Raw genomic sequence first — 15,922 nt, 5'->3', positions numbered from 1 at the left:
ATCTAGTGGCCGAAATGTAAATTTAGCCTGAACTGTAATCCATTATGGCCTTTCTCTTGCATTTCAAAGATGTTTGTATCATCTTTTACCAACTCTAATGTGTTATATTCTCCTACATTTATTTCACATTTCCACAAATGTCAGTGTGTCCTTTCAAATCAAGAATATGCAAATCCTGGCTTCAGATCCTGAGCTACAGGCAGTTAGATTTGGGTATGTCATTTTAGGCGAAAATTGAAAAGTAGGGTACGATCCGAGAGGTTGGAGAATGGCTCCATGCACTTTGGGTTCTGATGTACTCGATATGCCCAGTGGTGTCCTCAAGCTCTCTCCTCCAGCCTCCCCGCATAGTTATTCTAGCATTGTCGAAGGGTCTGTCTAGAGTTATTCTAGCGGTACGAGTGTTAGAACATTATGAGTATTATTCTAGCATTATTCTAGCCATATTCTAGCATTATTTTCCAGTCCACAGGCCTATCTCTTCAGCATCACTAGGGCAGCAGTAAGGCAATATGCCATTACTGACACTGAGCCTATACCTTCCCATACATTTACATTACATTACATTTAAGTCATTTTGCAGACGCTCTTATCCAGAGCGACTTACAAATTGGTGAATTCACCTTCTGACATCCAGTGGAACAGCCACTTTACAATAGTGCATCTAAATCATTTAAGGGGGGGGGTGAGAAGGATTACTTTATCCTATCCTAGGTATTCCTTGAAGAGGTGGGGTTTCAGGTGTCTCCGGAAGGTGGTGATTGACTCCGCTGTCCTGGCGTCGTGAGGGAGTTTGTTCCACCATTGGGGGGCCAGAGCAGCGAACAGTTTTGACTGGGCTGAGCGTGAACTGTACTTCCTCAGTGGTAGGGAGGCGAGCAGGCCAGAGGTGGATGAACGCAGTGCCCTTGTTTCGGTGTAGGGCCTGATCAGAGCCTGGAGGTACTGCGGTGCCGTTCCCCTCACAGCTCCGTAGGCAAGCACCATGGTCTTGTAGCGGATGCGAGCTTCAACTGGAAGCCAGTGGAGAGGGCGGAGGAGCGGGGTGACGTGCGAGAACTTGGGAAGGTTGAACACCAGACGGACTGCGGCGTTCTGGATGAGTTGTAGGGGTTTAATGGCACAGGCAGGGAGCCCAGCCAACAGCGAGTTGCAGTAATCCAGACGGGAGATGACAAGTGCCTGGATTAGGACCTGCGCCGCTTCCTGTGTGAGGCAGGGTCGTACTCTGCGGATGTTGTAGAGCATGAACCTACAGGAACGGGCCACCGCCTTGATGTTAGTTGAGAACGACAGGGTGTTGTCCAGGATCACGCCAAGGTTCTTAGCGCTCTGGGAGGAGGACACAATGGAGTTGTCAACCGTGATGGCGAGTTCATGGAACGGGCAGTCCTTCCCCGGGAGGAAGAGCAGCTCCGTCTTGCCGAGGTTCAGCTTGAGGTGGTGATCCGTCATCCACACTGATATGTCTGCCAGACATGCAGAGATGCGATTCGCCACCTGGTCATCAGAAGGGGAAAGGAGAAGATTAATTGTGTGTCGTCTGCATAGCAATGATAGGAGAGACCATGTGAGGTTATGACAGAGCCAAGTGACTTGGTGTATAGCGAGAATAGGAGAGGGCCTAGAACAGAGCCCTGGGGGACACCAGTGGTGAGAGCGCGTGGCGAGGAGACAGATTCTCGCCACGCCACCTGGTAGGAGCGACCTGTCAGGTAGGACGCAATCCAAGCGTGGGCCGCGCCGGAGATGCCCAACTCGGAGAGGGTGGAGAGGAGGATCTGATGGTTCACAGTATCGAAGGCAGCCGATAGGTCTAGAAGGATGAGAGCAGAGGAGAGAGAGTTAGCTTTAGCAGTGCGGAGCGCCTCCGTGATACAGAGAAGAGCAGTCTCAGTTGAATGACTAGTCTTGAAACCTGACTGATTTGGATCAAGAAGGTCATTCTGAGAGAGATAGCGGGAGAGCTGGCCAAGGACGGCACGTTCAAGAGTTTTGGAGAGAAAAGAAAGAAGGGATACTGGTCTGTAGTTGTTGACATCGGAGGGATCGAGTGTAGGTTTTTTCAGAAGGGGTGCAACTCTCGCTCTCTTGAAGATGGAAGGGACGTAGCCAGCGGTCAGGGATGAGTTGATGAGCGAGGTGAGGTAAGGGAGAAGGTCTCCGGAAATGGTCTGGAGAAGAGAGTAGGGGATAGGGTCAAACGGGCAGGTTGTTGGGCGGCCGGCCATCACAAGAAGCGAGATTTCATCTGGAGAGAGAGGGGAGAAAGAGGTCAGAGCACAGGGTAGGGCAGTGTGAGCAGAACCAGCGGTGTCGTTTGACTTAGCAAACGAGGATCGGATGTCGTCGACCTTCTTTTCAAAATGGTTGACGAAGTCATCTGCAGAGAGGGAGGAGGGGGGGGAGGATTCAGGAGGGAGGAGAAGGTGGCAAAGAGCTTCCTAGGGTTAGAGGCAGATGCTTGGAATTTAGAGTGGTAGAAAGTGGCTTTAGCAGCAGAGACAGAGGAGGAAAATGTAGAGAGGAGGGAGTGAAAGGATGCCAGGTCCGCAGGGAGGCGAGTTTTCCTCCATTTCCGCTCGGCTGCCCGGAGCACTGTTCTGTGAGCTCGCAATGAGTCGTCGAGCCACGGAGCGGGAGGGGAGGACCGAGCCGGCCTGGAGGATAGGGGACATAGAGAGTCAAAGGATGCAGAAAGGGAAGAGAGGAGGGTTGAGGAGGCAGAATCAGGAGATAGGTTGGAGAAGGTATGAGCAGAGGGAAGAGATGATAGGATGGAAGAGGAGAGAGTAGCGGGGAGAGAGAGCGAAGGTTGGGACAGCGCGATACCATCCGAGTAGGGGCAGTGTGGGAAGTGTTGGATGAGAGCGAGAGGGAAAAGGATACAAGGTAGTGGTCGGAGACTTGGAGGGGAGTTGCAATGAGGTTAGTGGAAGAACAGCATCTAGTAAAGATGAGGTTGAGCGTATTGCCTGCCTTGTGAGTAGGGGGGAAGGTGAGAGGGTGAGGTCAAAAGAGGAGAGGAGTGGAAAGAAGGAGGCAGAGAGGAATGAGTCAAAGGTAGACGTGGGGAGGTTAAAGTCGCCCAGGACTGTGAGAGGTGAGCCGTCCTCAGGAAAGGAGCTTATCAAGGCATCAAGCTCATTGATGAACTCTCCGAGGGAACCTGGAGGGCGATAAATGATAAGGATGTTAAGCTTGAAAGGGCTGGTAACTGTGACAGCATGGAATTCAAAGGAGGCGATAGACAGATGGGTAAGGGGAGAAAGAGAGAATGACCACTTGGGAGAGATGAGGATCCCGGTGCCACCACCCCGCTGACCAGAAGCTCTCGGGGTGTGCGAGAACACGTGGGCGGACGAAGAGAGAGCAGTAGGAGTAGCAGTGTTATCTGTGGTGATCCATGTTTCCGTCAGTGCCAAGAAGTCGAGGGACTGGAGGGAGGCATAGGCTGAGATGAACTCTGCCTTGTTGGCCGCAGATCGGCAGTTCCAGAGGCTACCGGAGACCTGGAACTCCACGTGGGTCGTGCGCGCTGGGACCACCAGATTAGGGTGGCCGCGGCCACGCGGTGTGGAGCGTTTGTATGGTCTGTGCAGAGAGGAGAGAACAGGGATAGATAGACACATAGTTGACAGGCTACAGAAGAGGCTACGCTAATGCAAAGGAGATTGGAATGACAAGTGGACTACACGTCTCGAATGTTCAGAAAGTTAAGCTTACGTAGCAAGAATCTTATTGACTAAAATGATTGAAATGATACAGTACTGCTGGAGTAGGCTAGCTGGCAGTGGCTGCGTTGTTGACTTTGTAGGCTAGCTGGCAGTGGCTGCGTTGTTGACACTACACTAATCAAGTCGTTCCGTCGAGTGTAATAGTTTCTACAGTGCTGCTATTCGGGGGCTAGCTGGCTAGCTAGCAGTGTTGATTACGTTACGTTACGTTAAAAGAACGACAATAGCTGGCTAGCTAACCTAGAAAATCGCTCTAGACTACACAATTGTATTTGATACAAAGACGGCTATGTAGCTAGCTAGTTACGATCAAACAAATCAAACCGTTGTACTGTAATGAAGTGAAATTAAAAGGTGATACTACCTGTGGAGCGAAGCGGAATGTTGACCGGGTTGTTGAAGTTCAATTCGGTAGACGTTGGCTAGCTGTTGGCTAGCTAGCTAGCAGTATCTCCTACGTTAAGGACGACAAATAGCTGGTTAGCTAACCTCGGTAAATTAAGATAATCACTCTAAGTCTACACACTCTAAACTTCACAATTATCTTGGATACGAAGACAGCAAAGACAACTATGTAACTAATCGAGTCGTTCAGTTGAGTGTAATAGTTACTACAGTGCTAGTAGACGGTGGACGTTAGCTAGCTGCTGGGCAGATAGCAGTGTAGACTACGTTAGGACGACGAAATACGATAATTACGCAATTATCTTTGATACAAAGACGGCTATGTAGCTAGCTAAGAAGAAATTGCTAAGATTAGACAAATCAAACCGTTGTACTATAATGAAATGTAATGAAAATGTAATGAAAAGTTATACTACCTGCGGACCGAAGTGTAGATGCGACCGCTCGCTCCAACCCGGACTCCCATGACTGACTCTGAGCCTATACCTAGCCAACACCTTGTCTAAATAGGTGTGCGTTTATTTCGCCTCTAGATTATACCTTCCCATTCAACAGGCGAATTAATCTGGACTATACCTTCCCATTCAACAGGCTAATTAATATAGACTATACCTTCCCATTCAACAGGCTAATTAATATAGACTATACCTTCCCATTCAACAGGCTAATTAATATAGACTATACCTTCCCATTCAACAGGCTAATTAATATGGACTATACCTTCCCATTCAACAGGATAATTAATATGGACTATACCTTCCCATTCAACAGGATAATTAATATGGACTATACCTTCCCATTCAACAGGCTAATTAATCTGGACTATACCTTCCCATTCAACAGGATAATTAATATGGACTATACCTTCCCATTCAACAGGATAATTAATATGGACTATACCTTCCCATTCAACAGGCTAATTAATCTGGACTATACCTTCCCATTCAACAGGCTAATTAATCTGGACTATACCTTCCCATTCAACAGGATAATTAATCTGGACTATACCTTCCCATTCAACAGGCTAATTAATATGGACTATACCTTCCCATTCAACAGGATAATTAATATGGACTATACCTTCCCATTCAACAGGCTAATTAATATAGACTATACCTTCCCATTCAACAGGATAATTAATATAGACTATACCTTCCCATTCAACAGGCTAATTAATCTGGACTATACCTTCCCATTCAACAGGCTAATTAATCTGGACTATACCTTCCCATTCAACAGGATAATTAATATAGACTATACCTTCCCATTCAACAGGATAATTAATCTGGACTATACCTTCCCATTCAACAGGATAATATAGACTATACCTTCCCATTCAACAGGCTAATTAATCTGGACTATACCTTCCCATTCAACAGGATAATATAGACTATACCTTCCCATTCAACAGGCTAATTAATCTGGACTATACCTTCCCATTCAACAGGATAATTAATCTGGACTATACCTTCCCATTCAACAGGCTAATTAATCTGGACTATACCTTCCCATTCAACAGGCTAATTAATCTGGACTATACCTTCCCATTCAACAGGCTAATTAATCTGGACTATACCTTCCCATTCAACAGGCTAATTAATATGGACTATACCTTCCCACTCAACAGGCTAATTAATCTGGACTATACCTTCCCATTCAACAGGCTAATTAATATAGACTATACCTTCCCATTCAACAGGATAATTAATATAGACTATACCTTCCCACTCAACAGGCTAATTAATCTGGACTATACCTTCCCATTCAACAGGATAATTAATCTGGACTATACCTTCCCATTCAACAGGATAATATAGACTATACCTTCCCATTCAACAGGATAATTAATATAGACTATACCTTCCCATTCAACAGGCTAATTAATATGGACTATACCTTCCCATTCAACAGGCTAATTAATCTGGACTATACCTTCCCATTCAACAGGTTAATTAATATGGACTATACCTTCCCATTCAACAGGATAATTAATCTGGACTATACCTTCCCATTCAACAGGCTAATTAATCTGGACTATACCTTCCCATTCAACAGGATAATTAATCTGGACTATACCTTCCCATTCAACAGGCTAATTAATCTGGACTATACCTTCCCATTCAACAGGTTAATTAATATGGACTATACCTTCCCATTCAACAGGATAATTAATCTGGACTATACCTTCCCATTCAACAGGCTAATTAATCTGGACTATACCTTCCCATTCAACAGGATAATTAATCTGGACTATACCTTCCCATTCAACAGGCTAATTAATATGGACTATACCTTCCCATTCAACAGGATAATATAGACTATACCTTCCCATTCAACAGGATAATTAATATAGACTATACCTTCCCATTCAACAGGCTAATTAATATAGACTATACCTTCCCATTCAACAGGCTAATTAATATAGACTATACCTTCCCATTCAACAGGCTAATTAATATAGACTATACCTTCCCATTCAACAGGATAATTAATGCCCCCCCACCTGCACACAGACCTAGCTTGGGCAGGTCTACTAGGAGACTCATTGTCATTAATCATGCCAGTCGTGCCTGTCAGCGAAGCGGCCCATCTATCCTCTGAGTCTTGTGGGGATCGGACATCATTAGTGAACCAGCCAGCACAAACATTATATTTACCACTTACCTCTAACACACTTGACATTCCCACACAGTAATACTGTACTCATGCACCCAGACCCTAACATATCTTTCTCCATTCTCTATCCGTCTCTCTCTTTCTCTCATTGTCAGAGAAGTAAAATTGTGCATGTTCCATATGGTCATATAAACAGACGGACAGAGGTCAGAGTGGATAATTACTCATCACACGTGGTGTGTATCCCTTTCATTCAGATGCTTTGTTAGAGCAGCACAAGACCCGGACCAACAGATCACTTACCTGTTGGAATGTTGTTCTGTCCAGTCTCTGGGGAACAAGGGAAAAATGACCAGTGTGAACCAACAGTTGCTCAGGCTGTGTGCGCGTTTGATCTCATGACCCTGTACAGGGGGTTTGGGAAGAGAGATAAGTGAGAGAGGAGGAGGGGAAATGAGTAAACGAGTACATCAACATCGGGGAATACATCTCTACTGTTGCCTCCCTCATTTTTTTCTTCCTGCACTCATTTCTTTGCCCTTTGCCTAAACTTTGGTTTGCAAGTTGGAGCAGTCCGTTGCCCCCTGGACGGCTCCTCATGCGGTCCCTGCACCGTAGAAGGTGCAGAGACCAGTTCAGTATGACCTCACAGTCCAATCAATGCAAGCGAGACCGCCGCCAAACTCTATAAATGAGATCCAGTGTGACTTACAGTACCTTTGTTAAACAACCAGGTTGTTTACCCCTCCTTGACATAGTATAAATATGCTGAATTATACAATAGGTTCTGTGGGTAGATTTACCAAGCCTCTCTCTTTGATATGCCGTCTTGTCTTCTATTTTCCCTTCCCTTTATTTTCTAATGTCTGGCTAATTTGCATATTGAATATTGTGCTTCATAGCTTCGCAAGGACCTTTCAGGACTTTATTGAGCCACTCGCGGCGGACCTTCACAAATTGATTGGCGGAAGGAGGAGACTGGCGGCGTACCATTGAAAGCTCCACGCCGGTTGAGCGTTGGGGCACATTATTAGGCTGAGTTAGCTGGATGAAAATCCATAACTTCTCCTCAACGATCCTGGTCCGCTGTGCCTTTTGAAACTCAGAAAGGCATCTTTCCTGCATATCATTGTGTCTGTCTGTCATGGATGATGACAGTGTTATTGCTATATGTGGCGTCGTCTTCTGGGGTTTCGGCACCATATCTGCATGTTTGACACAACTCACACACACGGTCCTGTCTTTATATTAAGCAGTGCTCTCATGTTTCCTCTTGTCAGTTTGTGCTTCCAGTGCCTGTAGCTATACCATAAGGATCTGCAGTGGGAGGTTGCATTACTTTTTAAATGACTCTCTCTCCAGAGTCTCAGGCAGGTATGCTAGCTGGCTCTGGCTGGCATCTGTTCCTGTCTTTATTGAGGTGTCATTGAGATTCAGTGCAGATAAGAGTCCTGCAGAGCACTGGGAGGCTTAGAGGAGGATTCCTCTACTCTGCACTTACGCGCACAAACACACACAGAAAGAGGCACATGCAAGCAGACAGACACACACACACACATGCACAAACACAGAAAGAGGCACATGCAAGCAGACAGACGCACACATGCACAAACACAGAAAGAGGCACATGTAAGCAGACAGACCCACTCTTCTAAACTCATTAATCATGCAATGCAGAGACGACTGATAGCGCCGTCCACATCCATAGTTACAGCAGTCCCTCTTGGCTTACATTCATTTGCTCTTAATTGAAAGGGTTGATTCAAAAGCCCAGAAAAGGTTATCAGGAGAGACCGTAGGAGATTATTTTTAGTCTAGACATATCAGCTCTATTTTATTGGCTTTGGGTGTCCATTTTAGAATGTTGTGCATATGTTTGTTTTCTGTGTGAGTATGCACTGGCAGGTATATGTGTGGTGTGTGTGTGTGCATGCATATCTCTGTGTGTGTTCGCACATGCTTATCTCTGTGTGTGTGTACACGCTTTCGTATCTCTGTGTGTTTGCACGTTCATATCTGTGTGTGTGTGTGTGTGCGCGCGTGCATTTATATATCTGTGTGTGTTTGCGCGCATTTGTGCATGTGTGCTGGGATGTAACAATGTGCTCTCTATACTCAGAGAAGTTGGGATGGATATGGAAATCAGTAGAGCAAGGCCAAGGTCCTGATACCTCTCCACCGCAGTATCCTGGGCTTTCTAAGGTGATGGTCTCAAGGTCCTGACCCTCTCCACCACAGTATCCTGGGCTTTCTAAGGTGATGGTCTCAAGGTCCTGACCCTCTCCACCACAGTATCCTGGGCTTTCTAAGGTGATGGTCTCAAGGTCCTGACCCTCTCCACCACAGTATCCTGGGCTTTCTAAGGTGATGGTCTCAAGGTCCTGACCCTCTCCACCGCAGTATCCTGGGCTTTCTAAGGTGATGGTCTCAAGGTCCTGACCCTCTCCACCGCAGTATCCTGGGCTTTCTAAGGTGATGGTCTCAAGGTCCTGACCCACTCCACCGCAGTATCTTGGGCTTTCTAAGGTGATGGTCTCAGGGTTCTGACCCCCTCCACCGCAGTATCCTGGGCTTTCTAAGGTGATGGTCTCAAGGTTCTGACCCCCTCCACCGCAGTATCCTGGGCTTTCTAAGGTGATGGTCTCAAGGTCCTGACCTTCTCCACCGCAGTATCCTGGGCAATCTAAGGTGATGGTCTCAAGGTCTTGACCCCCTCCACCTCAGTATCCTGGGCTTTCTAAGGTGATGGTCTCAAGGTTCTGACCCTCCACCGCAGTATCCTGGGCTTTCTAAGGTGATGGTCTCGAGCCAGTTGAGAAAAGTACTGTAACACGGCCTCGGTCAGTTAGAGCTTTATTTACTTGGCCAGGGCTCATTTGAAAAAGATGTAAGGGAATAGGAAATATAATTTCCTGAGATGCACACCAGACCTTTCTGTCTTTTCAAGTTTGGGAAAAAACAACAAATCACCCAAACAAAATGCTCCAGACCGAATAAGCTGTATCATTCCTCTCTGTACAACCTCGAAGCTTGAATCATTTCAGGGATTGAGAATGCCAATGGGAGTTGTTGTTTTCTGTTTTGGGAATGATGTGTTATTTTTCAGAGAACAGTTGCTACTTTAAAATGTTCCATGTCAAGAACTCAATCAAGACAAAAGTGGTAAAAACACACATTTCTTTGTATAATGATGTTAGAAACTTGTCTTAGTCAATTACACACTGTAGAACTCTATCTACCTCCCACGTCCCCTCCCAGCCTCCCAATGTGTACGCATACATACTTTCTTCAAAAAGAAAGTCTTTGATGTTTAAATATTTGATTTAGATATTCATTTGCCAGGCTTAGAGTGCCGACGGAACCCTATCTCCAGGATTTGACTTGATTGATCAGTCAACAGCCTCGAGTTGGTTGTGGAACAGGTTGCTTCTGTCATCTCTCAGAGATGCATTTCAGGGTTGCTCCGAGGTTTTTTCAGATTCTCTGACGCGAATAATGTTTTATTGATTTGTTCGTACAGTATATCTGGATCACCAACGTTTAGAGTCCATCTTCAAATCTAATTTATCAGAGTCTAAGTTTCCACTTTGATATCCTCTTTCCAGAAAAACTGTCTTTTCAATGTTTTCCTTCTTCAGCAAGGGAAACATTGCAAAAGTCGAAACTACAGAAAAATCTTTGCAAAACTGTTAGCAAAAGTTTTGAACTTCCCAACCATTTGGAAGGACTTTTTCTGATATGATCATGCCATCACTGATGATACCGTTTAAACTCCGCTCCACCATTCTCACTGCGGCATTCAATATATTTTCGGAAGTCTTTCAGATACTATTAGAGTCATCATTGGTGATGCCTTACTGCGGGTCAGGTCTCTATGGACTGGTGTAAGACACTGATCTGCTGACATGGCCCCATCGTCTGCTGCAGCCCGTCTATATCTGGGCCTGAGCCAGCAGGAGAGCAAGGTGTGTGTGTGGTCAGGTGGGTCGAGGTGCTGCTTGATATGACAGTGAGGTAGCCTGATGGTGTATTCAATGAGTTGCTGTGTGTGTCTGGTGTTTGTCCCGTGTGGCTCAGTTGGTAGAGCATGGCGCTTTTAACGGCAGGGTTGTGGGTTCAATTCCCACTGGGGACCAGTACAGAAAAATGTACTTGAACCCCATTGGACATCTCTGGAGAGACCAGAAAATAGCTGTGCAGCGATGCTCCCCATCCAAACTGACAGAGCTTTAGAGGATCTGCAGAGAAGAGTGGGAGAAACTCCCCAAATACATGTGACAAGCTTGTAGCGTCATACCCAAGAAGACTCGAGGCTGTAATCGCTGCCAAGTTGCTTCAACAAAGTACTGAGTAAAGGGTCTGAATACCTATGGAAATGTGATATTTAAGTTTTTCTTTTAAGAAATTTGCTAAAACTATGTCATTATGGGGTATTGTGTGTAGATTGAGGGGAAAAAAACATTTAATCCATTTTAGAATAAGGCTGTAACGTAACAGAATGTGGAAAAAGTCAAGGGGTCTGAATACTTTACGAAATGCACTTTATATATAAATACATATTGTTTTGCTACTGCTCGACTAAAGAAATCTCGGTTGACCAACAGCCTATCGACCAAACAATCGACCAGTCGACGAAATGGGGTCAGACCTATCTCACACACACACACACACACACACACACACACACACACACACACACACACACACAGCTCTTGTTGGTAGTCAGGGAGGGGTCTGGACAGAGTTACGCAAAGCCACTTTCTGACCACATATACAATATATTGTTTAAAATCAAGGTGTTTTGCCGCTGAAGGTGGTCAAATGCCATTTTAGCTCGTATGTAATGTTCAGATGTTGTGTCTAGTGCCAAGGGCATCGAGTTGGAAAATGACTGCCGTATTTCAACATGATTGTAACCTTGTCCCCAGGCTATGAGTGTACAGTGCATATAAGCCTGGGACATCAATGAGTCAACGTTGGGCTTAGTGGGAGTGACCGTATAGTTCTATTGGAGTGACCTTATGTAGTAAAGACTTTGTCATATCATTTTAGCAAATCACACGAGTGCGAGACGTGGCTTTGTGCTTGTTTTGTGCTACCGTATGTCTTATGAAAGCAACAACTGAACAATGTTTATTTTTTTTTCGAAAATAATGCCTCCCAGAAAATTGAGTTTATTATCTGGGAAAATATTTTATTTTATGTAAACGGTTAAAACCCATTTAATGGAACATTGTATCCTTTATCCCTGTAAATCCATGTTATGAATGAATAAACCAGTTTAAAATGAACAATATATAATAGGGGAGTCACTTAGCCATGACTTAGCAGGCAGACAGGCATCCAGTTACTGTTAGATTAAACATTAGCATGAGCAAAACGAGTGACCTAACAAACTTTGAGCATGGTATCATCGTTGGTGCCATGCGCGCCGGTTCCAGTATCTCAGAAACTGCTGGCCTCCGGGGCTTTTAACACATGACAGTGTCTAGAGTTTGACTGCCCATCCTGTGGCGGACTGCAATAGCATCGAATAGTCCCCGCGATATGCAACTGTTCAGGGAAGTCAGGAACCAATACACGCAGTCAGTCAGGAAAGCTAAGGCCAGCTTCTTCAGGCAGAAATTTGCATCCTGCAGCTCCAACTCCTAAAACTTCTGGGACACTGTGAACAGAATCTCAGAACGCACAACTCGTTGGTCCTTGTCATGGATGGATATTGCAGCAGACGACCACACTGGGTTCCACTCCTATCAGCTAAAAACAAGAAGAAGCCGCTCCAGTGGGAATGCGATCTCCAACACTGGACAATTGAGGAGTGGAAAAAAGTTGCTTGGTCTGACGAATCCCGATTTCTGTCCGAGTCCTTGGCCCCTTTCTACCTGGTGTCAACAGTACAGGCTGCTGGTAGTGGTGTAAGGGTGTGAGGAATGTTTTCCTGGCACATCAAGTCCCTTGATACCAATTGAGCAGTGTTTCCATGCCCAGAAAAAATCTGGTTGTTCTAGAGGCAAAGGCGGGTCCTAACCAGTGCGAGAAGGGTGTACCTAATAAACTGGTGTATATTAACATGCATTATAATTTCTATCAACAGTAGAAGAACTGTTCTGGCATGCTGCATGAAAGAAAGTGCTTCACCCACACTGCGCAGAGGCTGCCAAAATATTGTCAAATGTCAAACGAGGTGCACTCTGTTGTTCCATAAGGCACTCTGTCCTGCTTTTCCAATGAGAAAGTTACATTTTTTTTAGTTCGTTGTGGCGAAAGAGCGCTGTTTGAACTAGAGCTGTTTGAAATAGGCTAGGAACTCCTTCCAGGGGGGACCTCTTTAATACATTTACATTTACATTTAAGTCATTTAGCAGACGCTCTTATCCAGAGCGACTTACAAATTGGTGAATTCACCTTCTGACATCCAGTGGAACAGTCAAAGGACAGGGCCTTGGCTTTGTTTGATTTGGGTTTGTCATCAAGAGACTGCCTTGTTTAAGATGTGAATCAAATTTTATTTGTCACATGCTTCGTAAACAACAGGTGTAGACGAACAGTAAAAATGCAGAGAGAGAAAATAGAGAAATAATAGAAAAGTAAAACACGTAGTAATAGATTCACAATGAATAACGATAATAGTTAGTGCAAAAAGGGTCAATGCAGATAGCGATTTGGTTAACTATTTAGCAGTCTTATAGCTTAGGGGTAGAAGCTGTTCAGGGTCCTGGTGCATTGTTACCGCTTGCCGTGCGGTAGCAGAGAGAACAGTTTTACTTCGGTGGCTGGAGGTTTTGAACATTTTAGGGCCTTCCTCAGACACCCCCTGGTATAGAGGTCCTGGATGGCAGGGAGCTTTTCCTCAGTGATGTACTGGGCCGTACGTTGTACCCTCTGTAGGGCCTTACGGTCGGATGCCAAGCAGTTGCCATACCAAGTGGTGATGCAGCCAGTCAATATTTTTTTATTTATTTCACATTTCACATTTATTTAACCAGGTAGGCTAGTTGAGAACAAGTTCTCATTTACAACTGCGACCTGGCCAAGAATAAAGCAAAGAATTTCAACACATACATCAACACAGAGTTACACATGGAATAAAGAAAATCTATATACAGTGTGTGCAAATGAGGTAAGATAAGGGAGGTAAGGCAATACATAGGCCATGGTGGCGAAGTAATTACAATATACCAATTAGACACTGGAGTGATTGATATGCAGAAGATGAATATGCAAGTAGAGATATTGGGGTGCAAAGGAGCAAGATAAATAAATACAGTATGGGGATGAGGTAGTTGGATGGACTATTTGCAGATGGGCTATGTACAGGTGCAGTGATCTGTGAGTTGCTCTGACAACTGGTGCTTAAAGCTAGTGAGGGAGATATGAGTCTCCAGCTTCAGTGATTTTTGCAGTTCGTTCCAGTCATTGGCAGCAGAGAACTGGAAGGAGATGCGGCCAAATAAGGAATTGGCTTTGGGGGTGACCAGTGAGATATACCTGATGGAGCGCGTGCTACGGGTGTGTGTTGCTATGGTGACCAGTGAGCTGAGATAGGGCGGGGCTTTACCAAGCAGAGACTTGTATATGACCTGGGGCCAGTGGGTTTGGCGACGAGTATGAAGCGAGGGCCAGCCAACAAGAGCACACAGGTCGCATATGGGGTGGGTAGTATATGGGGCTTTGGTGACAAAACGGATGGCACTGTGATAGACTGCATCCAATTTGTTGAGTAGAGTGTTGGAGGCTATTTTGTAAATGACATCGCTGAAGTCGAAGATCGGTAGGATGGTCAGTTTTACAAGGGTATGTTTGGCAGCATGAGCGAAGGATGCTTTGTTGCGAAATAGGAAGCCGATTCTATATTTAATTTTGGATTGGAAATGCTTAATGTGAGTCTGGAAAGAGAGTTTACAGTCTAACCAGACAGCTAGGTATTTGTAGTTGTCCACATATTCTAAGTCAGAACCGTCCAGATTAGTGAAGCTGGACGTGCGGGCAGGTATGGGCAGCGATCGGTTGAAGAGCATGCATTTAGTTTTACTTGCATTTAAGAGCAGTTGGAGGCCTCGGAAGGAGAGTTGTATGGCATTGAAGCTCGTCTGGAGGTTAGTTAACACCGTGTCCAAAGAAGGGCCAGAAGTATACAGAATGGTGTCATCTGCGTAAAGGTGGATCAGGGAATCACAGGCAGCAAGAGCGACATCATTGATGTATACAGAGAAGATTCGGCCCGAGAATTGAAACCTGTGGCAGCCCCATAGAGACTGCCAGAGGTCCGGACATCAGGCCCTCCAATTTGACACACTGAACTCTATCAGAGAAGTAATTGGTGAACCAGGCAAGGCAGCCATTTGAGAAACTATGGCTGTTTTGTCTGCCGATAAGAATGTGGTGATAAGATGCGCTCAATGATGCAGCTGTCGAACCTTTTAAGGATCTGAGGTCCTATAGCAAATATTTTCAGCCTCCAAAGGGGGAAGATACATGTCGTGCCCTCTTCACGACAGTGTTGGTGTGTGTGGACCATGATTGATCCTTAGTGATGAGGACACAGAGGACCTGGAAGCTCTCGACCCCCTCCACTACAGCCCTGTCAATGTGAATGGGGGTGTGATCGGCCCTCTGTTTCCTGTCGTCCCAAATCAGCTCCTTTGTCTTGCTGACGTTGACGCAGAGGTTGTTGTCCTGGCACAACACTGACCATCTCCCTGTCTCATCGTCATCTGTGATCAGGCCTACCACCGTTGTGTCGTCTGCAAATTGAATTATGTTTTTGGGGTTGTGCTCGCTCACTCAGTCGTGGGTGAACAGGTAGCAGAGGATGGGACTATTAAGTACCCCTGAAGGGCCCCTGTGTTTAGGGTCAGGGGGGCAGTGTTGCCTACACTCACCACTTGGGGGCGGCCAGTCAGGACGTCCAGGAGCAGTTGCAGTCCCAGAGTCCGTAGCTTAGTGGTGAGCTTGTAGGGCGCTATGGTGTTGAACGCTGAACTGTAGTCCATGAACAGCATTCTTATGTAGGTGTTCCTTTTGTCCAGGTGGGGGATGGCTGTGGGGAGTGCGTCATTTTGGGATCTGTTGTGGCGGTATGCGAATTAGAGTGGCTCCAGTGTGTCTGGGATGATGGTGTTGATGTGAGCCAGACTTTCAAAGCATTTAATGGCTACAGATTA

The 15,922-nt window shown here is 45.6% G+C and overlaps 1 protein-coding gene and 1 non-coding gene across 5 annotated transcripts in view; both read left to right on the top strand.

The window, feature by feature from the left end:
• Positions 1 to 15,922, top strand: part of LOC135526552 (protein diaphanous homolog 2-like) — a 728,420-nt gene that overhangs the window by 146,387 nt on the left and 566,111 nt on the right. The window lies entirely within an intron of this gene.
• trnak-uuu (transfer RNA lysine (anticodon UUU)) lies at positions 10,820 to 10,893 on the top strand. The gene has a single exon. It is a non-coding gene; the product is annotated as a tRNA-Lys (tRNA).

Source organism: Oncorhynchus masou, chromosome 32, assembly GCF_036934945.1.
Source record: "Oncorhynchus masou masou isolate Uvic2021 chromosome 32, UVic_Omas_1.1, whole genome shotgun sequence".
NCBI lineage: Eukaryota > Metazoa > Chordata > Actinopteri > Salmoniformes > Salmonidae > Oncorhynchus > Oncorhynchus masou.
Note: the sequence above shows the minus strand (reverse complement) of the source record. Positions and strands in the feature narration are given on the sequence as shown.